The sequence below is a fragment of the Rattus norvegicus genome, chromosome 3 (assembly GCF_021556685.1).
Source record: "Rattus norvegicus strain SHRSP/BbbUtx chromosome 3, alternate assembly SHRSP_T2T, whole genome shotgun sequence".
Lineage (NCBI taxonomy): Eukaryota > Metazoa > Chordata > Mammalia > Rodentia > Muridae > Rattus > Rattus norvegicus.
The window spans coordinates 129,841,587-129,864,973 of NC_141536.1; the positions used below are offsets into that span (position 1 = coordinate 129,841,587).

The 23,387-nt window shown below is 40.6% G+C and overlaps 1 protein-coding gene and 1 pseudogene across 19 annotated transcripts in view; one reads left to right on the forward strand and one right to left on the reverse strand.

The window, feature by feature from the left end:
• Kif16b (kinesin family member 16B) overlaps window positions 1-23,387 on the reverse strand; it is a 291,124-nt gene that overhangs the window by 157,697 nt on the left and 110,040 nt on the right.
• On the forward strand, window positions 20,579-20,698 carry LOC120102071 (small nucleolar RNA SNORA17; annotated as a pseudogene).

Here is a 23,387-nt window from a genome sequence, read left to right on the forward strand (position 1 = left end):
CACAAACGTCAGCCTGTTCTTCAGATCCACCAGGAGACTCCAGATGCCATGGTAGCCTCATCATGATGTAACCTGCTCATGGCCTGGGACCTCTGACTTTCCACTAACTTTGGAGGTATTTATAGCAAGAGTAGGAACAGGTCAGCTCAGAACCTGTCTACCATAAATGGGATATAAATCCATCCACCTAAGGTGTTTCTTGTGTATGTGTATGTGTATGTGTATGTGTATGTGTATGTGTATGTACATACATGAAGACGTCTAAGATCAACATTTAGTCTCCATCTTATCTTGTCTTTGAGACAGGGTCTCTCACTGAATCTGGATCTTGCCTATTTGGATCAGGGATTCTCCTGTCTTTGTCACCCAGTGCTGGGGTTACAGGAGCCCATCATGCCCAGCTTTTACATGGTTCAGGTGACTGAAGTCAGATCCGCATACTTGTGCTGCAGGCACTTGCTAGGCTGAGGCAGCCCCTAATCTTGATGTTTATAATTGGCGAAGCACCTCTAATTTTTTTCTTAACAAGTTAAATCTTAAGTTTCATATAACAGCTGAAACTAAACTACACTTTCCTGCTTTTGATTTCAGTAATAAAACTGTATGTACATTTACCTACACATTTATCCATCCAGTCACAATAAACCAATTACACAAACAAACACTCAATTAGAGGAGACTAAGACCACATTTTCACCACATCTACTCCATGGACACTCCCTGAAATAACCAAAGAGGCATAGTTCTCCATGCACAGTCCCTCCTACTCCCTCAACTTTCATGTCAATATTATATAAACACAGGCTACTAACCAGACACTAACAATAGGAAAAACATTATGTTCATTTATAGAATCTATGTATAAAGTTATGTATCAATAGAAGAGACGGGTTTGTGCAGAATTCTATCAAACCTTCATAGAAGACCTCATACCAATATTATCCAAACTATTCCACAAAATTTAAACAGATGGATCACTACCGAATACCTTCTACGAAGCCACAATTACTCTTATACCTAAACCACACAAAGACACAACAAAGAAAGAGAACTTCAGACCAATTTCCCTTATGAATATCGACGCAAAAATACTCAACAAAATCCTGGCAAACCAAATCCAAGAGCACATCAAAACAATCATCCACCATGACCAAGTAGGCTTCATCCCAGGCATGCAGGGATGGTTTAATATACGGAAAACCATCAACGTGATCCATTATATAAACAAACTGAAAGAACAAAACCACATGATCATTTCATTAGACGCTGAGAAAGCATTTGACAAAATTCAACACCCCTTCATGATAAAAGTCCTGGAAAGAATAGGAATTCAAGGCCCATACCTGAACATAGTAAAAGCCATATACAGCAAACCAGTTGCTAACATTAAACTAAATGGAGAGAAACTTGAAGCAATCCCACTAAAATCAGGGACTAGACAAGGCTGCCCACTCTCTCCCTACTTATTCAATATAGTTCTTGAAGTTCTAGCCAGAGCAATCAGACAACAAAAGGAGGTCAAGGGGATACAGATCGGAAAAGAAGAAGTCAAAATATCACTATTTGCAGATGATATGATAGTATATTTAAGTGATCCCAAAATTTCCACCAGAGAACTACTAAAGCTGATAGACAACTTCAGCAAAGTGGCTGGGTATAAAATTAACTCAAATAAATCAGTTGCCTTCCTCTATACAAAAGAGAAACAAGCCGAGAAAGAAATTAGGGAAACAACACCCTTCATAATAGACCCAAATAATATAAAGTACCTCGGTGTGACTTTAACAAAGCAAGTAAAAGATCTGTACAATAAGAACTTCAAGACACTGAAGAAGGAAATTGAAGAAGACCTCAGAAGATGGAAAGATCTCCCATGCTCATGGATTGGCAGGATTAATATAGTAAAAATGGCCATTTTACCAAAAGCAATCTACAGATTCAATGCAATCCCCATCAAAATACCAATCCAATTCTTCAAAGAGTTAGACAGAACGATTTGCAAATTCATCTGGAATAACAAAAAACCCAGGATAGCTAAAGCTATCCTCAACAATAAAAGGACTTCAGGGGGAATCACTATCCCTGAACTCAAGCAGTATTACAGAGCAATAGTGATAAAAACTGCATGGCATTGGTACAGAGACAGACAGATAGACCAATGGAATAGAATTGAAGACCCAGAAATGAACCCACACACCTATGGTCACTTGATTTTTGACAAAGGAGCCAAAACCATCAAATGGAAAAAAGATAACATTTTCAGCAAATGGTGCTGGTTCAACTGGAGGTCAACATGTAGAAGAATGCAGATCGATCCATGCTTATCACCCTGTACAAAGCTTAAGTCCAAGTGGATCAAGGACCTCCACATCAAACCAGACACACTCAAACTAATAGAAGAAAAACTAGGGAAGCATCTGGAACACATGGGCACTGGAAAAAATTTCCTAAACAAAACACCAATGGCTTACGCTCTAAGATCAAGAATCGACAAATGGGATCTCATAAAACTGCAAAGCTTCTGTAAGGCAAAGGACACTGTGGTTAGGACAAAACGGCAACCAACAGATTGGGAAAAGATCTTTACCAATCCTACAACAGATAGAGGCCTTATATCCAAAATATACAAAGAACTCAAGAAGTTAGACCGCAGGGAAACAAATAACCCTATTAAAAAATGGGGTTCAGAGCTAAACAAAGAATTCACAGCTGAGGAATGCCAAATGGCTGAGAAACACCTAAAGAAATGTTCAACATCTTTAGTCATAAGGGAAATGCAAATCAAAACAACCCTGAGATTTCACCTCACACCAGTGAGAATGGCTATGATCAAAAACTCAGGGGACAACAGATGCTGGCGAGGATGTGGAGAAAGAGGAACACTCCTCCATTGTTGGTGGGATTGCAAACTGGTACAACCATTCTGGAAATCAGTCTGGAGGATCCTCAGAAAATTGGACATTGAACTGCCTGAGGATCCAGCTATACCTCTCTTGGGCATATACCCAAAAGATGCCCCAACATATAAAAAAGACACGTGTTCCACTATGTTCATTGCAGCCTTATTTATAATAGCCAGAAGCTGGAAAGAACCCAGATGCCCTTCAACAGAGGAATGGATACAGAAAATGTGGTACATCTACACAATGGAATATTACTCAGCTATCAAAAACAACGACTTTATGAAATTCGTAGGCAAATGGTTGGAACTGGAAAACATCATCCTGAGTGAGCTAACCCAATCATAGAAAGACATACATGGTATGCACTCATTGATAAGTGGCTATTAGCCCAAATGCTTGAATTACCCTAGATACCTAGAACAAATGAAACTCAAGACGGATGATCAAAATGTGAATGCTTCACTCCTTCTTTAAAAGGGGAACAAGAATACCCTTGGCAGGGAAGAGAGAGGCAAAGATTAAAACAGAGACTGAAGGAACACCCATTCAGAGCCTGCCCCACATGTGGCCCATACATATACAGCCACCCAATTAGACAAGATGGATGAAGCAAAGAAGTGCAGACCGACAGGAGCCGGATGTAGATCGCTCCTGAGAGACACAGCCAGAATACAGCAAATACAGAGGCGAATGCCAGCAGCAAACCACTGAACTGAGAATAGGACCCCCGTTGAAGGAATCAGAGAAAGAACTGGAAGAGCTTGAAGGGGCTCGAGACCCCATATGTACAACAATGCTAAGCAACCAGAGCTTCCAGGGACTAAGCCACTACCTAAAGACTATACATGGACTGACCCTGGACTCTGACCTCATAGGTAGCAATGAATATCCTAGTAAGAGCACCAGTGGAAGGAGAAGCCCTGGGTCCTGCTAAGACTGAACCCCCAATGAACTACACTGGTGGGGGAGGGCGGCAATGGGGGGAGGGTTGGGAGGGGAACACCCAGAAGGAAGGGGAGGGGAGAGGGGGATGTTTGCCGGGATACCGGGAAAGGGAATAACACTGGAAATGTATATAAGAAATACTCAAGTTAATAAAAAAAAAAAAGAAGATTGCATACCTAAAAACAATACAAAGTATTAGCAGTTAAAGAAAGAATGATCTGTTACCAAATTCAACTCCTGTAATCAAGATGGCACCCACAGCCCATGCACCATGATAGTGCTTCTCTGCCGCTTGCTTTTTTTTTTTTTTTTTTTTTTTTTTTTGACTCCTAAGAGGATATTCCTAAGATCTAACAACATCAGAAGATGGGAAGTATGGGCTTGCTTTGTGCATCTCTTAAGGAAATGTGTTTTGTTCTCATTCTGATTCTTTTAGACAGTAAGCCCTTTGTCATCTTAACACAGGACAGCACTCACTATACACATTAGGGCCCTGTGCTATTTTGCAAATTATTTGGGTTCATGTCTTAGGACTCTTAGTGAGCTTGAGCACTGACGAGTGCACTAGGACTTTCAAGTCTTATGCTAGGTAGGGTCTGGGAAAGCAGGGTCTCTCATGCAACTGACTTGTGACCCGGAACTTGGATAATAAGTTCGTAAACAAGCTTGTCTTGGTTGTTATAGGACCAATGGTGCCTATCTCATTGTGCTTGTAACATTAACTAAAACAATACACACAAAGCACTCAGTGCCCTACAGGGCCGATGTGAAGTCTATGCAAAACTTCTTCAATGTAACCTTGCCAAAAGAATAGACATACGTAATTTATTTACATTATTATAAAAGCAATAACAAAATCTTTGGGTTTGGGTTGTAAATGAATCTAGATTTTGGTTAACTTGATTGAGGTTAAAAATCTTTTTCTGGAGCCAAAATGAATGGAGAGTTAGATTTCATGCATGTACTTACAAGTTTTCAAGGAAAAAGAAATGAGCACAGATGATACTTGAACTATGATGGATTTATATCTCAATAAAGCCATCTGTGTTCACCATACATAGGGTTAACCTAAAGTGCATTTGGTCACCTAACTATGAAGCACCCACCTTTAGCAGCACACGCTCTCCTTAGTGCACCCTCCTCCTGATACCACTATGGGCTCTAGCCTGCAGCTCGTTACTATTTCTGAGCCCTGAGATGGTTACGTACATTAGAGCTAGCACAGTCAAAACTAAAAATTCAAATATAAGTAAAGGTTTTGATGAATATAAATTGTTTCGTCTCCATTGTAAAATGAAAAATGGTAAGTAGAGCTATGTATAATCCAACTGACTGTATGTCATGAGTATACATACTTATTCATTCTTATCTCCACTCCTCTCCAAGTGCATAATAAATGTGCATACAACAGCTAATGCTCAAAAACCATGACCTTAGAAAGGACCAGGCCTCAGAAGTGAATACATGTATGAACCTATAAATTTATTTATTCGTTATGATATAGACTTAAATACACACAGACACACAGACACACACATACACACACACACACACACACACACACACACACACACTCTAAACAGAGTCACTATCCAAAGGACTCTACAAAACTAACTTAATAGTTTTAAATGAACAACTGTTTAAGTTACAACTGGCTTACATTTCTAAGTACTCTCAAATGTATTGAGTAGCAGAGATGACTTTTTTCTAGAAAAGTTGATTTTGATGTTTCTGTGACATTTTGTATTGAAGTCTGCACTCCTAAAAGACAACATGTGTAAGGCTCTATTTCACATAAGAATGGGGAACTCATGGATGGTCTGTAAAACATTACAGTAAATGCAGAAATTAAACTCCAACATTCAGAAATCTTAAAATCCATTCAACAGTAACTTTACAAAGATCGACTCTAATAAAACATTAGAGTTTATGCTTTTGTGCATCCCTCTTTTTCCTTCTTATTATCTTGCAATTCATTTGTATTGCACTTACAGAAAGGCAGTATGCAGTGGATTAAAGTTCAAAAAGGACCAGAAACTGACCACTGATATGCAGATAACCTGCTTCCTGTGGGAATCTGCCAACACAGCCCACCCCAGAGGAATGCAGAATTCCTTGCTGCTACCCAGATGTCTACAGTACCCATAAAGAGTGACAGTTAAGGCACAGGAAAGAATCTGTCATCTCATAGGAAAAGCAGTTTGTCACCTTTAATGTGAACACAATTTACCTTTGTGATTCAGCTAAGCCATGAGGAAACAATCGGGATAGCTAAAAATCAATTCTTTGCTAAAAGATAAATTCAAAAGTTTAGGTACAACCATAAAGGAACCAACCCCACTGTGGCCACAATAAGAGCCATGGCAAACGTCAGATGATTCCAAGGGCAACAAACAGCCCTATGGTCATCATCGAGCAACCAGACTGGGGTTAGCTTTCACTTTAATTAATCTAATGAACCGGTTGCTTGGCTTTGGAAGGCATTTTTAAATGTCACTGCACACCTCAGGGCTGCAAGTCTCTCCTGTCCCATCTTGATTCCATTACCTCTTGCCCATAGTGACATTTTTATGTCTGCATCCACATATGCCATGACAATGTGGTCAATTTGTGCTTTATTAACCCAATTAAAATACAGACATTTTACAGAATGGAAATTTACAAAATTAGAACAATTTCCTAAAATAAACTATATCTGCAATTTTTAAAAAGTATGTGAGAATACAGCTTCCAGATCTGCTTATCTAAAAAGGCTAAGAATTTAGATGCTAAGCATAGGAAATGCTAATCCAATTATATGATCATATACACCACTTAAATCCTAGGAATTGTATTAATTTAGTGTTAAGCATAGTAGACATGCTGGCTCTCCATAGGCTGTTCAGATCAGATCAGAGAAAATTCCGAGCAGTACTAGACATAAAGACACCTGACTGTGCCCTTGGATTAAATCCACACACATTCACCAAGTCTGGCCTCACACTACCTCCTCTACAGGAACCTATCTTTTCTAAATTGGTCTCCCAGTGTAAAACGCCAGGCAGGCACTCCAACACGGAATGCTTGCTTTCTTGGAAACCAAGTGAGCATCGTTTTTAAATCCATGACGTCACAGACCGTGCTTGATCACATGAAAGAAGCAAAGAGCTCCCTCATCCCTTTGGGACTCACTTGATTTGCTTTAGATATGGGCCCACTTAAAACTTTTTTTTTTTGTTTTCATTTTAAGTTCTTCTTGCTTTAACAAAACTTACTATGCCTATTAAGACTCCACTCCACGTTTAGAACCAGTAAGTGTCACAGACTAATTCTGATGTGATGCCTTTGATGCCACCTTCCACTGAGACGGGAGCCCTGCTTTGCAACTCCAGGGATCCTGGAGCAGAGGAGGAGGTCAGTGCTCCAAGGGGTGACTGACAGTTTCATGATGAAGAGAAAGATGGCAGGGGTTGGATTCCAGCCTGAAATCACAGCAGTGAGCATCCAGAGGCAGAGGCAGGAGCATGACAAGGCTGAGGCCCTGTAATAAGAAAAGATGAAAGTGGGAGTAGGTGGGAGGGGGAGAATGAGGAAAAGAGGGAAGGGGAGGATAAGGATGGAGAGAGGGAGGGATAAGGGATGAGGAAGGACAAGGGGTGATGGACAGGAAATGTCTGTTGAAAAAGCACTCTAGTAAAGCTTCAGGGAAGGCACTGGCTTAAGGCAAGGATGACCAAATAAATGAACACCAAGAACCAATGCCCAATTTGCCTCCCAGTGGAATGCTAATAAAATACTGAACAAGCTAAAAACTTAGCAAATACTTTACTTTGAAATTTAAAAACAAAGTGCTACTAAGCCAAATGCACTAATAACAATCATGGAACTATCTGAGAAAAAAAGCTACATCGGACAGAGGGACACCTTTTCCTGAAGTTCCACAGCCCTTTTGCTAGTTTTGGTAAGAAGAACCCCCTTCCCAAAACCGTCTAGATTATTTCATGACTTGGATCCCAGTATTCCTACTGATGAACACATTAAGGCTCACCATGCCTTGGCATATAATAGAGACAAAAGAAACAAGCAAAAGGAGACAGAGCTACCCAACAGTGTCCCACAGAGAAAACATTTCATGCTGCATTCATGCTGTGGATCAGGTAGGTGCTTCTACATAATGTGGTAAGACACCCCTCAACCCACTCCACCACCACATCTTCCTCTGCCCAACAGGTCCGTGTTACACATTACACTGCTCTTTCTATCGGCTATAGTAAAATTAAGTAGCGTCTCCCTCCCTGGGCTGTGATCAAGTGAGGTTTTGTAACCCAGCCTTCTCAGCACCTGGTACATGGTATATACTCAAGAAACAATGTAGGGGTCAACCAAGCTTCAAACAAAAGAAATGAAACCTTTAGAAACAGATAGAGTCTTTTTTCAGAGGGACATTTGGGGCCTCAGTTTGATGATGGGAGTTCAGTGCTAGAGAGGGTGGACAGCACCACTCTCTGGAGAGCAGAACAGAAAAGGATGAGCAGGAGATATCTTACCCTAACATTACCACAGTTTATGTTAAATGACATAAACAAGGAGGCACGACTGGAGTGTGGTGCAGCTCAGATGACAACATCCGTTTCTGTCATTCCTACACATTCTCCAGCAGGTTTAGGTCACTCAGACTCTATGTCAATGTCTCTTTCAGTCTATAGAAAATAACCTTGCCAGCATGTACTATGCAAGCTGTCTTGCACACTCACTTGGCAAGTGCATCTAAAAGAGTCTTTCCAAAAGCGGTTCTGGGGAGTAACACACAGCTATTGTCTTTAGGGAAAACATTTCTGTTATCATAAATTGCTATCTGGCCTTCTGGTAGGCAACATTTATAGCATCAAGTACATGATGCTGCTGAACCCAGGAAACACACAGACACCTCATGGAATAGTGAAGGGCTGAGGCAGGGGAGGGGCAGGGGAGAAAGCTCCTTAGCCACATGGGCAGTAAAGGAAACACACACTCAGACTTCTGATAAATCATAAATGGCTAAAGCTAAGGCTTAATCAGAAAGGGACAAAGGAGACTGATGCTTTGTGGATGGTGCACATATAGACAGGCAGCAGCCAAGACAGGAAGGAGGTCACCTTAATATGGACATTTTTATTTAAGGCTCAAGGATGGCACTTTAGTCTGATATACCATATTTAATGACACAAATTCAAAGAACAAATACAAGTAATCAAAAGCGGAGATGGAAAGGGAAGAAAGCTTTGAGAAGAAATTAAAACAGAACCTACTGCTAATAGATGTAGTTCAGGCTAAAGACAGGGGGCAGAGAGTACTCCACTAACCTACTGTAAAAGTAGCTATTAGCATGGGCACACAGCTCCGTAAATCCTGGAAACAGAAAGCACATATAGAGAAAGATGCAAATATACACGTGGATCATACGCAGCTCCTAAGCCACCAGCAAAGAGGTGAGTCATTCATACTGTCCCTGTCGAAAGCTGTATCAAGTTTTAATTCAGTTACCTCCTTCTGTACAACTATGGAAACCCAGGAGGAACCTAAGCAAAAGGGAGACAGAATCAATATCAAGTTAATGCCAAGAGCATATAAGAAAAAAATGAAACCATAAGAAAATATGTATCTGGATCTTGACATTCAACAGCATCAAGGCAAATAGCAAAAACCAAGCAACACAACTGGACGAGCACACGGCAGAGAAGGTCTGAGTGAGAACTAACCCTAAGTAAACTACACATCCTAGAGCGTCGCAGCAGGAGAAACCCACTGTAAATGCATGCTGGGACAACTGAACGCAGACAGCAGGTCACAGCTCCAAAAGGTTTTGAAGACAGAATGAAGTCCAGGCTTTGCTCAGAATGTCTAAGTACATTAAAGATTTAAACATTAACAGACAGATAGACCAATGGAATAGAATTGAAGACCCAGAAATGAACCCACACACCTATGGTCACTTGATTTTTGACAAAGGAGCCAAAACCATCAAATGGAAAAAAGATAGCATTTTCAGCAAATGGTGCTGGTTCAACTGGAGGTCAACATGTAGAAGAATGCAGATCGATCCATGCTTATCACCCTGTACAAAGCTTAAGTCCAAGTGGATCAAGGACCTCCACATCAAACCAGACACACTCAAACTAATAGAAGAAAAACTAGGGAAGCATCTGGAACACATGGGCACTGGAAAAAATTTCCTAAACAAAACACCAATGGCTTACGCTCTAAGATCAAGATTCGACAAATGGGATCTCATAAAACTGCAAAGCTTCTGTAAGGCAAAGGACACTGTGGTTAGGACAAAACGGCAACCAACAGATTGGGAAAAGATCTTTACCAATCCTACAACAGATAGAGGCCTTATATCCAAAATATACAAAGAACTCAAGAAGTTAGACCGCAGGGAAACAAATAACCCTATTAAAAAATGGGGCTCAGAGCTAAACAAAGAATTCACAGCTGAGGAATGCCGAATGGCTGAGAAACACCTAAAGAAATGTTCAACATCTTTAGTCATAAGGGAAATGCACATCAAAACAACCCTGAGATTTCACCTCACACCAGTGAGAAAGGCTAAGATCAAAAACTCAGGGGACAACAGATGCTGGCGAGGATGTGGAGAAAGAGGAACACTCCTCCATTGTTGGTGGGATTGCAAACTGGTACAACCATTCTGGAAATCAGTCTGGAGGATCCTCAGAAAATTGGACATTGAACTGCCTGAGGATCCAGCTATACCTCTCTTGGGCATATGTCCAAAAGATGCCCCAACATATAAAAAAGACACGTGTTCCACTATGTTCATTGCAGCCTTATTTATAATAGCCAGAAGCTGGAAAGAACCCAGATGCCCTTCAACAGAGGAATGGATACAGAAAATGTGGTACATCTACACAATGGAATATTACTCAGCTATCAAAAACAACGACTTTATGAAATTCGTAGGCAAATGGTTGGAACTGGAAAACATCATCCTGAGTGAGCTAACCCAATCACAGAAAGACATACATGGTATGCACTCATTGGTAAGTGGCTATTAGCCCAAATGCTTGAATTACCCTAGATGCCTAGAACAAATGAAACTCAAGATGGATGATCAAAATGTGAATGCTTCACTCCTTCTTTAAAAGGGGAACAAGAATACCCTTGGCAGGGAAGAGAGAGGCAAAGATTAAAACAGAGACTGAAGGAACACCCATTCAGAGCCTGCCCCACATGTGGCCCATACATATACAGCCACCCAATTAGACAAGATGGATGAAGCAAAGAAGTGCAGACCGACAGGAGCCGGATGTAGATCGCTCCTGAGAGGCACAGCCAGAATACAGCAAACACAGAGGCGAATGCCAGCAGCAAACCACTGAACTGAGAATAGGACCCCCGTTGAAGGAATCAGAGAAAGAACTGGAAGAGCTTGAAGGGGCTCGAGACCCCATATGTACAACAATGCCAAGCAACCAGAGCTTCCAGGGACTAAGCCACTACCTAAAGACTATACATGGACTGACCCTGGACTCTGACCTCATAGGTAGCAATGAATATCCTAGTAAGAGCACCAGTGGAAGGGGAAGCCCTAGGTCCTGCTAAGACTGAACCCCCAGTGAACTAGACTGTTGCGGGGAGGGCGGCAATGGGGGGAGGGTTGGGAGGGGAACACCCATAAGGAAGGGGAGGGGGGAGGGGGATGTTTGCCCGGATACCGGGAAAGGGAATAACACTCGAAATGTATATAAGAAATACTCAAGTTAATAAAATATATATATATATATATATAAAATAAATGCTTTTCTTTATAATCACAAAATAAGGTTTCTAAATATAATATAAAATCTAGAAGCCATGGAATAACATTTTAGTAACTCTATTAAAGCTACTGCTGGGATGGGGCCGGAGAGATGGCTCAGGTGGGAAGCACACTGGCTGCTCTTCAGAGAAGCTGGGTTAGCACACACCTGACAGCTCACAACCTTCTAACTCCATTCCCAGGACGTCCAAGGTCCTCTTCTGGCTGCTACATGAAAACAAGACATAGACATGCAGTCAAAATAACCATATGCAAACATATAAAAGAAAATGAAGAAAAACCATCTAAATGAAAAGCCACCGCTGGGATGGAGAGGAATCACAGTGGTAGAGAGCTTTACACCCCAGTGAAGCACATTCCAGGAAAACTCAGAGCAAGTTTCATGGGATTATAAACTGAAACTCAGCTAGCAAAATTCCCCTAGGAGAGATTGATGACTCAGAACCTTGAAGTATTGAACGAGGTGGAAACCTGATTGGAACCAGAGCTTTCAAGCAAACATGAAGGGATGTGCTGGAGGAGCCCAGCCTTCACACGTTAAGGTGAAACATCACATTACTGAAGAATGAACGGGTCATTTTATACAAATTCTTGGAATCAAATGAAAATGAAAAGATAGCATAAGGTAATGCAAAGAAAGCAATCCTAAGAGGGACATTTATACTAAAAATAGAACACAAATAAATAGCAATATAGCTAGGCCCTCAGAAAAACAACAGCAAGCCAAGCCAGAATGAGTACACAAAAGAAATAATATCTGGGCAGAATTGATAAAATAAGAAAGAAATAAAAAAGATAAAAACAAGGCTGATTCTTTGAACAGATGAACAATATAAACAAAGCCTTAGCTAAACTATTGAGAGAAAGAAGAAGAAGAGAAAGATATATAATTAAGAGTTGAAAAGAGAGTTTACAACTGATACCAAAGATGGTGGTTTTAGTAATTGTTATGAAAATTGAGAAATACCTTAAAAATGTATGCTCTACTGTATTCTGCAAACTAAGAAAATAGATACCTCTAGCTTACCAAAAGTAAACCAAGATAAGATGTACAATTTTAAAAGACCTATAAAACAAGTAACGAGATGGCTGCAGTAGCAAACACATACATACACACACATACATCTCCCAACTAATAATGTCTAGGCCCAGAGTCACTGCTGAATTTTTCAGACCTTTTAAGAGATGCTTCTCAAACTATTCCATTCTGAATATGGCCAAGGCAACATTTTAAAAAGACAACATTTAGGGGAGCTTGCTTACAGTTTCTTATGTCATTATTATGGAAGGAAGAATTGCACAATTCATGGCACTGGAGCAGTAGCTAAGAGCCACATCCTGATTGGAGGGTGAGGAGAGGAGAAGAGGGGAGGAGGAAGGGGAGGAGCGAATGGGGAGGGAAGGGAGATTGGAAGGGAAGGGGGAGCCTATGGGGGGGTCTTATTCAAACTAGCACAAACAAATCACAAGACCATCTCTACAGTTGCTGAAAAGACTTTTGACAAAATTAAAAAAGCCCTGAAGAAACTGGAAACAGAAAGAGCATATTTTGGACATAATACAGGCTATCCAACATTTTACTAATTGAGAAGAAGCTCGACATATTCTTGTTTAAATGAAGACTAAGAAAAGCTATTCAATTTCTTCATTCATATTCAATATAGTGGCTGAAGTCTTAGCTAAATCAGTAAGACAAGAGAAAGAAATAAAAAGAATATAGATAGCAAAGGAAGTCAAATGTCCTTATTTGTAGATAATATCACTCTTCACATATAAAACACCCAGAAGCTCCACCAGAAAACTCTTAGATCTGATAAATAACTTCAGCAGGAAATAAAATTCAAAGCTAAAATATTAGTTACCCTCTAATATACTAATAGTAAGAATGCTGTGACCCTATACATAGTTCTTCAGGGCTTGGGGAAACTTGGAAGTAATATGCAAGCAGACCTGAAGGAAAGCTTGACATCACTGAAGAGACCCAGAAGACACACTACAATGGAAATGTCCATGCTGGTAAATTCATATGCAAAAATGAATAACTTACAAAATTAACCTTCTTATCCAATTATTTTCATTAAAATTCCAGATACTCTTTAAAAAATGAAAAAATATATTAAAATTCATATGTAAGCACAAAAGGTATAGAATATCCAAAGCAATCCTCAGCAAAATAAATAAACAAAAACTAAGTAAATAAAGCTAGAGGTGTCACTCTGCCTACTCAGACTATACTACAAGGCACAGACACAAAATAGCATGATAGGGCTGGAGAGATGGCTCAGAGGTTAAGAGCACTGTCTGCTCTTCCAGAGGTCCTGAGTTCAATTCCCAGCAACCACATGGTGGCTCACAACCATCTGTAATCAGGTCTGGTGCCCTCTTCTGGCCTGCAAGCATACATGCAGGCAGAAAGCTGTATGATGTATACATAATAAATAAATAAATAAATAAATAAATAAATAAATAAATAAATAAATAAAGCAAAACAAAACCAAAAAAATAGCATGATAAAGGCATGCAAGCTAAAGAGAAAGCCCAAATATAAATTTATTCAGCATGACCACCTGGTTTTTTGAATAATATTCTCTGAAAACTTCACACAGTTATAATTGTTTAGTGAGCATATACACCCATAGTTGCAATCCCTACCTTCCCCTAGATCCTATCATTTATCTCCCAGATCCATGTGTTTTTAAAGTTCTTATTAACAAACTCCTTAGTTCAATTGGTGCTGCCCATATGCACATGGGTATGAACCATCTGCTATTTTGAGAAAGATGTCAAAAGTACAACCTATTCGACAATGGCTCTGGGAAAAAGTGATGTCCACATGTGGGAGAATAAAACTGGATCCTTCTAATTCACTCTGCACAAACACAAACTCTAAAACTGTTAAGAGAAAAATTCTGGAAAGTATTTAAAGGTATAGGCATAGACAAAACAAGGCAAGGCAAGGACTTTAATCAGAAGCTAATCAGGAAATAATACAAACAATAAATAAATGGAACCTTGTGACATGAAAAGGTTCTATTCACCAAAATCACCTGTTAATCAAGAGGAAAGACAGCCTATAAAATGCAAAAAATGTTTGCCAGCTATGCATCCAACATAGGACTGATATCTAAAACACACAAAGACCAAAACTTTAAACAAGAAATCAGATAATGAATAACCTAATAAAATCAATAGATAGGTCCCAAAATAATATGAAAGACCAACAATTATATAAAAAACAATGTTCTATCTCACTGTCAACAGAGCAATGCAAACAAAACTACACCAAGATTTCAGTTGCCCCAGTCAAGATGGGCTTCAAAAAAATGAGGAACAGCAATGCAGTGGTGGCCAACCACTACAAAAGTCAATTCCTCTAGCATATGACCTACTATTCTATTCCTGAGTATTTAGTTGAAAGATACATATAATTCTTTCTGCAGAACTACTGACAGTAGATAGGCTGTGGCATAACCTTACATGCCCAACAACCAAGATGAGTTAAAAAAAAGTATACACACACACACATACACACACACACACACAATGGATTTTTTTTCAGGTAGAAAGAATGACTTTAGGGATGGGTTCAGGATAATCATTTTAAATTACATTCAGAAAGATAAATATTACATAATTTCTCTCATTTGAGACTCCAAGATTTTATACAAATACGGCAATCATGTATATATATATATTTGACATCCTAGTAGGAGTCAAAATGTCCAGGGAAACAAAGGAAATAACAGGGTTAGACTGGAGCTTGAAATAGGAGACATGGGGTGGGAGGAAAGTGCTTAATATATAATACATACTTAAATGAAATTTAAATCAAAATAATATTTTTAAATCTTTAGAAAAATTATATTCTAAGAAAGGAGAGTGACCAAAAACAAAATGGTAAGATATGAAATGTATAGGAACAAATAGTTCATTTTAAAAGAAAACATAATTAATGTGTTCATAAATAAAAGCTTCTCTTGATGTCATATGAATATAAACATATTTCTAACCTTTCAGTCAAGCCAAATTTTATATTTTGACAACACTGTTGAGAGGCTATAAAAAAAAACAAAATATCAGAAAGGAATATGGTGATATCTCTTGTAATTAGATAACTGTATCGCTGAATCAGGAGGACCAGATCTACAAGTCATTAACTTTCAGGAAGAAATCTGGAAGACTTTCAAATTTAAGTTACTCAGTTACACCTTACAAAATTGGTATAATTCCAACAATTAAGACATTCTGCCAGCAGTGATGCTTACTTTTAACCCCAGAACTTGGGTGGCAGAAGCAAGAGATTTCTGTGAATTTGAGGCCAGCCTAGCCTATACAGTGAGTTACACAGCAGTCAGGACTTGCAACAGATGTAAACTGAACTAGATGGAAATTAGCACAGAGGCCCACAACTGACCAACATGGGGAGAATGAAAGACTTTGGAGTTACCAGCCTTACATGGGTGTCTATACAATACCTCTTCCCTCAGAGCTCAGGGGTTATGTGGAAAGGTCAAATAGCTCTGGGCAACTGATTGCTGGGTGAGAGAAAGTCTGTGGGACTGGTGCATCAAGCACAGGCCAGGCCAGGCCCTGTGTGCAGGATTACATGCTTCTGTAGGAAGAGAAGATGGGAGAGAGGAGAGAGGAAAAGAGACAGGGAGGGAAACGAAGGGAAGAAGAGACAGAAGGAGAAACAATGCAAATGAACATGAATTGAGTGGGTAAGGATATAGGGGAGGACTTTGAAAAAACAGAGGGAGGCAAATGAATATAATAACATTTTTATGGCATTCTTTTAAAAAGCACTATTTAAAAATTCTTAAGGGTAATCTCTATCTATTCACACATCCACCTAATGATACACTGTGCAAAATGTTAATGAAGAAAAGGAAATCTCTAAGGAGAAGTAGGATTCTACTTCCATGAGAACAATGTAGAACAGATGTAGCAAGTATAGGATAAAAATGCGCACTCATATTTGTTTTCTAAATGCATATTTATATTCTTGTTTTCCAAAAGGAAACTCAAAGGATAATGAAGTGATAACGAAATGTATCTATTCATATAGTACACTGTAGTGTTCAATTTTAGAATTTAAATTACATAATCATATATATAATATATAACACTATATACAGATTAAATTTTATGCATAAATTAAGAGGCATGTATACATAATAGTCTGAATATAAATATCCCCCATAGCGCATAGGGTGAAGGCTTACTAAATGATTCTGGAGGCCCCCGAAACTCCAGGAGAAAGAGCCAAGCACTGGCAGTATGCTTTCAAGGATAGATCTTGCCTGGCCCCTTCCTCTCTTTATGGGGATTCTCGATGACCATGAGGTTGAGGTGCCTTCTCTGCTACCCAGTTCCACTATGATGAAAGTCTGCTTTCAAGACTAAAGTAAATGTCAGCTAAGACTATGAAACGAAATAAATTGTTAAGAATTTTCTGTACTTTGAAACTGTTTCTCTCAGGTATATGTCAAAGAAATGAAAAGTCTGGCTAATACAGCCATGCTTTTATATGAGTGAGTGAGTGAGTGAGTGAGTGAGTGAGTGAGTGAGTGAGTGAGTGCGTGCAATGCACATGTGTATGCACGCATGTGCCTGTGAGATAGATAGATAGATAGATAGATAGATAGATAGATAGATAGATAGATAGATAGAGATAGAGATATAGAGATCTCCACAGCATACAGTCTAAGTCAAGAGGAAAGTTATACAAATAGATGTGCCTATTCTCCTTCCCTTCATAAATGACCATCATGATCTTAACCCAAGGCCGCTGATGAATAACTTCATCATTCTCTAGCCTATTTAACGCTATTTCTAAAACAGCATCACCAGCCCTAATGATGCAGCTACTGAAGGAAGTGCACAGCATCTTCATAGATCCTTTATCCTTAGATTCTTATCTTTAAGAGACTTGCAGCCAAGGAAAGATGTGAATGGATATTAATGGCATTAGGAATCGAGATGCTCAGAGTCAAGGAAAAGATTATAAGTAGGAAGTTGAATTAAGTATAAACACTGAATTTAGTGATTCAGAAGCAATAGCATCCCACAAGCATGAGACCCTGGTACACAGAGGCTCGCTTCTATTGGCATTCCTCATGGTAGGACCCAGAACTTGCTGAAGAAAAGACTGACTCCAACATTTGCTTGAAATACCGGCTCTGACAGAGTGTAAGAACTTTTAAAAACTAATAAGGGTGTGCAAAGGCAAAGGTTGAAAAACAGCCACTGAATGGTTCTTAGAACTTGTACATCAAACAGGAAGAATTATGAAATTGAGTGAAAAACTCCAAATCTTAGAAATTTCATTGAACTGTGATAAAAGCTAAAAACAAACAAAAAACCCAAAAGCCAAAGGGAAGAAAAAATATCCCTCCTTTGAGGTAGTTATTAAACCAACTTCTTTTTTTTTTAAGATTTATTTATTTCATGTATGTGAGTACACTGTTGTTGTCTTCAGACACACCAGAAGAGGGCATCAGATTCCCATTACAGATGGTTGTGAGCCACCATGAGGTTGCTGGGAATTGAACTCAGAACTCTGGAACAGCAGTCAGTGCTCTTAACCTCTGAGCCATCTCTCCAGCACTAACTTCTTACTTTAAGTATTATAAATGGCAAAGGTAAGTATTTATCTGTCTTTTCACTGGATTAAAATGCAATCTGGAGACAACTGTAGAAAACACAGCCAGTCAATCTAGAAGGATGAAATCATTCTGCAACTGTCAATGAAATCACTGGCCAGGAATTAGGAACTGTCTTCAAAACCAGAGTTTATAGGAACCAAACTGCACACATATCCTTAGAACTTCTGCTCTAATACCCAATCAGTTTGGCACAAAGTAGCTGGGCATGGTAGTACAGGCCTAAAATTCTAGCTCTTCTGGGGCTGAGAGATAAGCATCATGACTTCAAAGCCAACTTGGGCTACAGAAAAAGAATATTTTAACTAAGACCGTATGTATAATAAAAACAAGAGAACATTAAAATAAGGAGAAAACAAAATAGCAGAAGGCTAAATTAAGGAGAGGAAATTATAATGTGAATCTGTTTAGAGTAGGACAAACTTTTCACTCTAAATGGATCCACGAATACAAAGAGAAAACTATAGTGCCAGTTGCCAGGGACCTGTCCTCAATAGTTCCTTGAATCATTCATAATATACTGTTTTATAGGATATTTCTTGCAATGTCCTTCAATAAAGGTTAATACCATTTTATCAAAACTTAGTTCAGAAGAGATAGAAGGAGCCAGCCCAGATATAATTCTGAAGATCTGAGGACTGAAGAGTCTCTGGGTATCTACCAGTCAAGCCTATATTCTACTCATGAAAGAAAGAGTTAGAAGAATCACATCCATATGAGGGACTAATTTGGAACACAGCTTTTCACTACTTCAATTCTAAATTTCAACATAACAATGATGCCTCTGCAGTAGATTAATTTTCTCTCTTTGAACAATAACCACACACACACACACACACACAGAGAGAGAGAGAGAGAGAGAGAGAGAGAGAGAGAGAGTTCTCTATGCCTTCTTGCAAAAAATTAATCACAGGACTGATTTTCTTCTTCCAATTAAGGTTCATATACATTAAGCACATGCATGTAAACACAGTCAAGTGTACACACAAACTCTTATGTTTAAAAATGTATACACCTAGGTATTTTCTTATTCATTGTGACCCTGGACAGAGGTAAGATCACCCTCAGTGTCAAAAGGGAAGCAGACATCAAGGGAATGCAAACGCTTTCACAACATAATGTGTAAGTAACTGGTCCAAGCTGGATAACCAACAAGCAATGGTGGATTTGAATTGGAAGGTAACCAATGTGAATTCAGACTTCATTAAAGTATAAGGCCATACCCTGCTTCTCAGAAGCACACTTCCCACCTAAACCACAGCTCCTGCTCCCATGTTGTTGCCACTTCTGACTTAAGAAACATCATGAAAACAGAGCTATGGCTGTTTGCCTCCTCCTCCAACACTGCAGGGTCCAGCCTCACCCCAGAGAGTCAGGCCCACCTTCCCAGAACAGCTTAAGGCTTCAGGACACAGAATTGAATATCTAAAGCCTTAGGGTACAAACTGCTCTAGGATTCCTAAAGAGTCCACCCACTCATCTGAACAAGTTGCAAGTCCTTTCCTTCTTCCTTTTCAGCAACTACCATCATTTACAACCGACCTTGAGTTAAAGAATCAGCCTCTTACAAGAGTTGAAGAAAATAATATTATTTGTTTTGACACATGTTCTGGGAGATCTCTGGTCAAAGTCCACTTTAGAGAAGTGCAAAGAAAAAAGACATCTTGGTGCATGGAAGATGAAGAAATCAGCAACCTGTGCTAGTAGCCACTTGCTTCTACCTGAGACCTGCACTACACTGAGAAGTGACAGATAATAAATACCCTGAAAGGGATGGACGCCATTACGAATTACCTTTCTCGGTGCTGCAACAAACTGCCCCACAAAAGCAATGCAAGGAAGGAAAGGCTCACAGTGTAATGGAAGGGTCTATCAGGATGGAGAGGTTAGAGACTCATGAGGCAGTTGCCGCCATTAAACCTTTGATCAGGAAGCAGAAAGCAATGAGTGGTAGTATTCAGCTCCTCTTCTTTCTGTGTAGTTCCCTTTCTGGAACCTCAGCCCATGGAATGGTGCTGCCCACATTTAGTGCAAGTCTTCCCACAAAATTTAATACAATCTTGGATATCCTTCACAGATTAGCTCAGCGGTTTGTCTGCTGAATATTTCTAGATTCCGTCATAAGGATTGTCTTAAATAATTGTAGATACTATTGAGTAGACAGTCACTATTAACCATTACAACATGTGATGTTGCAAATTTCCCACGAGCAACATCTGTGCCTCCAAATTATTCTTGGAACAGTTTAGCTGGTAATAGAATCTCAGACTGTCCTTAGAGGCTTTGCAGGTATGACTGATGTGTCAGAGATGCACCAGTAGGTAGTAGAGAGGAGAGAAGGTATGTATACATTCAATATTCTGACCTGTGATTAGTAGCCTAATATTCCATTTAAAAAGGGAGCCAGAGATGACAACCAGTCCAGATAAGCATAAACAAGCTCCCAGGGCAGGGAACAAGCGAGAGACTAGAAAAACCCCACCTGTGACCCTGGAACTGTAGACCCCAAGCAGGAATGACTCTGAGATGACCACTAGACCAGCACCATGGGGCCCAGACAGGGAACTAACCTAAGAAAGCCTGCTGCCTCAAAAGTGTGTTGGGGTGGGGAGGGGTGGCACAGACCTGAGATACCTGAGATGACCCTGGCTTGGAGCCATAATGCATAGTCCAGAGACCACTCCCAAGACAACCCAAAACATTTCAAAGGAACAAGTGAGTGGTCAAGAAATCAAAGAAAAAGAGAAACAGAAGGATGTGGGAACAATAAAGACAGGCAGAACTGAAGACTCAAGGGTAGTGAGGAACAGCCTGATGTGAGTAGCCACTGGTGCCAGCTGGGACTTTGGTGGGATCGCAGCCTGTGCTGCCCCTGGGGCCATGTCTGGTTCCATGGCCCTGCAGCAGCAGAGATCTGTTACCACCAGAGGCTAGGTGGACACCCCTAGTCTGAGCTACCATCTAGGGGCATGTTGATATCTGAGGGCTGTGCAGAACTGCCCCACCCCTCACTTGAACATCATGGAATAACTGGCCCTGTGGGTGTGAGAGCAGAACAACTGACCCCATCGCTACCCAACTGCAGTACTCGAGACCCCGGGGGATATGAGCATGGGAGGACTGGCTCTACCATCTCCATAAGGTGGTGGAGAAAAGAAGGAGATACCCTTCTCCCACCTCACCCCGTCTCCTCACCCATACCACCTGCAGCAGGTGGAAGACCTGGCCCTGGGGTCATGAGAGCAGGAGAGCCGTCCCTGTCCCTCACCAACTGAACTACTTGGGAGAATAGGCCCTGCACCTTACTCGGGCAGCACAGAAGAACTGACCCTAGTGGCATGGGTCAAAAACAACATCTCCTAGGATCAGGAGCAAGAGAAAGCTGACCTGACCCTTGTCTGCCCTTCAGTGACAATGGGGGAGGAAAAGATGTTGCTTACCCGCCATCCCCACCATGGCAGGGAGGAAAACTGGCCTGGAGGTCATCAGAGCAGGAGAGATATCCCTGCCCCACACCTACTACAGCACTCAGAAAAGCAGGTTATGCATCTCATCTGGGCAGCAAAGGCAGAGTTGGCCCCATTTAAGGGGGTTGCTGGTTAGCCAGCCCCAAGGGCATGAGAGTAGGAAACACAGTGTGCTCACCAGCTCCCAGGGCCAGATGCATGGCCTTGAACTGGCCCACTCCAACACCTACCCCACTGACGACCTGCTGGAGTACATGAAGGAACGGGTCCTACAGATCCAAAACTACAGGATCTCCATGGCACAAGGCGGAACAGGGTATCCAACAGGAGTCCCAGTGTGGAGTCAGTATTAATAGAGTAGCAGAAGCCAGAGATCTCAAAACAGACCAGTGTCTCATCATAATGAACATTTGCAAATAAAGAAGTGTGGACAACAAGGTATTCTGTGGGAAACACTGAGACACACTACTAATGGGTAGATTTTTTGTTCTCTGTTGGGGGTAGGCTGCAAAGATAGGTACAAGGAAAGGGGGAAATGTGTGGAATTAGGGTACAGGATGTGAAATTTACAAAGAACAGTAAAACATTTTAAAAAGAAAAAAATTTCAATTGTCATGTTGCTGAAATCTACAAAAGTCATTCTCAATTTTCCTAATGCTGTGGCCCTCGTGTATGGTGAACCCCCTCCCACCATAAAATTATTTTCATTGCTACTTCTGAGAAATAGAGTTTTAAATTAGCTCAAAACTCAGCAACAGGATCTGACTCAGGAAGACAGATTGTTAAAAATGCAGGAGGACTGGTGCAGACTCACTGACCCTCTGGATGTCACCAGACATGGGTAAATGAGTAACGGGTTCTGTTCTGCCCCTGTGATACTTGTTCAAGCCCCCATTGTGCCCTACAGATAATGTTCCAGCCATTGTGTCCTGCAGATAGTATTCCAGGAAACCGGGGCCGAAGCCTAACCAGATGTGTATCAGATGCAGATGCTTCGTCAACTCTGACAAACATTTTCCCTAAAGGACAGGAATCAAGATCTGTTCTCAGGAGAATGAGGGTTTGACCTTTCCCCTGATTTAAACCCTAGAGTCTTAAGAACAAACCTGTGACTTTGAGAGTTTCCCCTTGTGACATATTTGGTATTTCCTTTTGACATCCCCTCATCTCCTGGGGCTTGTGACTTCTTCCTTTAAAAAGCCCTTCTCCCAGCCACTCAGGGTCGACACCTCTGTCTCCTGCGTGGGATACGTGTCGACCCGGAGCTCTCCGTAATACACCTCGCCTCTGCGTATTGCATCAAGACTGGTCTCTCCTGTGTCTGGGGTCCTCGACTTCCCGAGACTTGAGTGAGGGTCTCCCTTCGGGGATCTTTCACTTCATAGCTATAATCTTGTCCCTCTTACGAATTGTAATGTAAATACCTGTGTTTTCCAATGGTCTTAGGCGACTCCTATGAAAGAGTCCTTCAACCTCCAAAGTGGTTGTGGCCCACAGGTTGAGAACCACTGATGTACAGGCTCTTATTTAATGTCAGCCCAGGCTGTGACTATTTTCCAGGCAGGCGATGTTACAGAGTGTAAAGCAGTAGTGATTTAGCTCTCGCCTT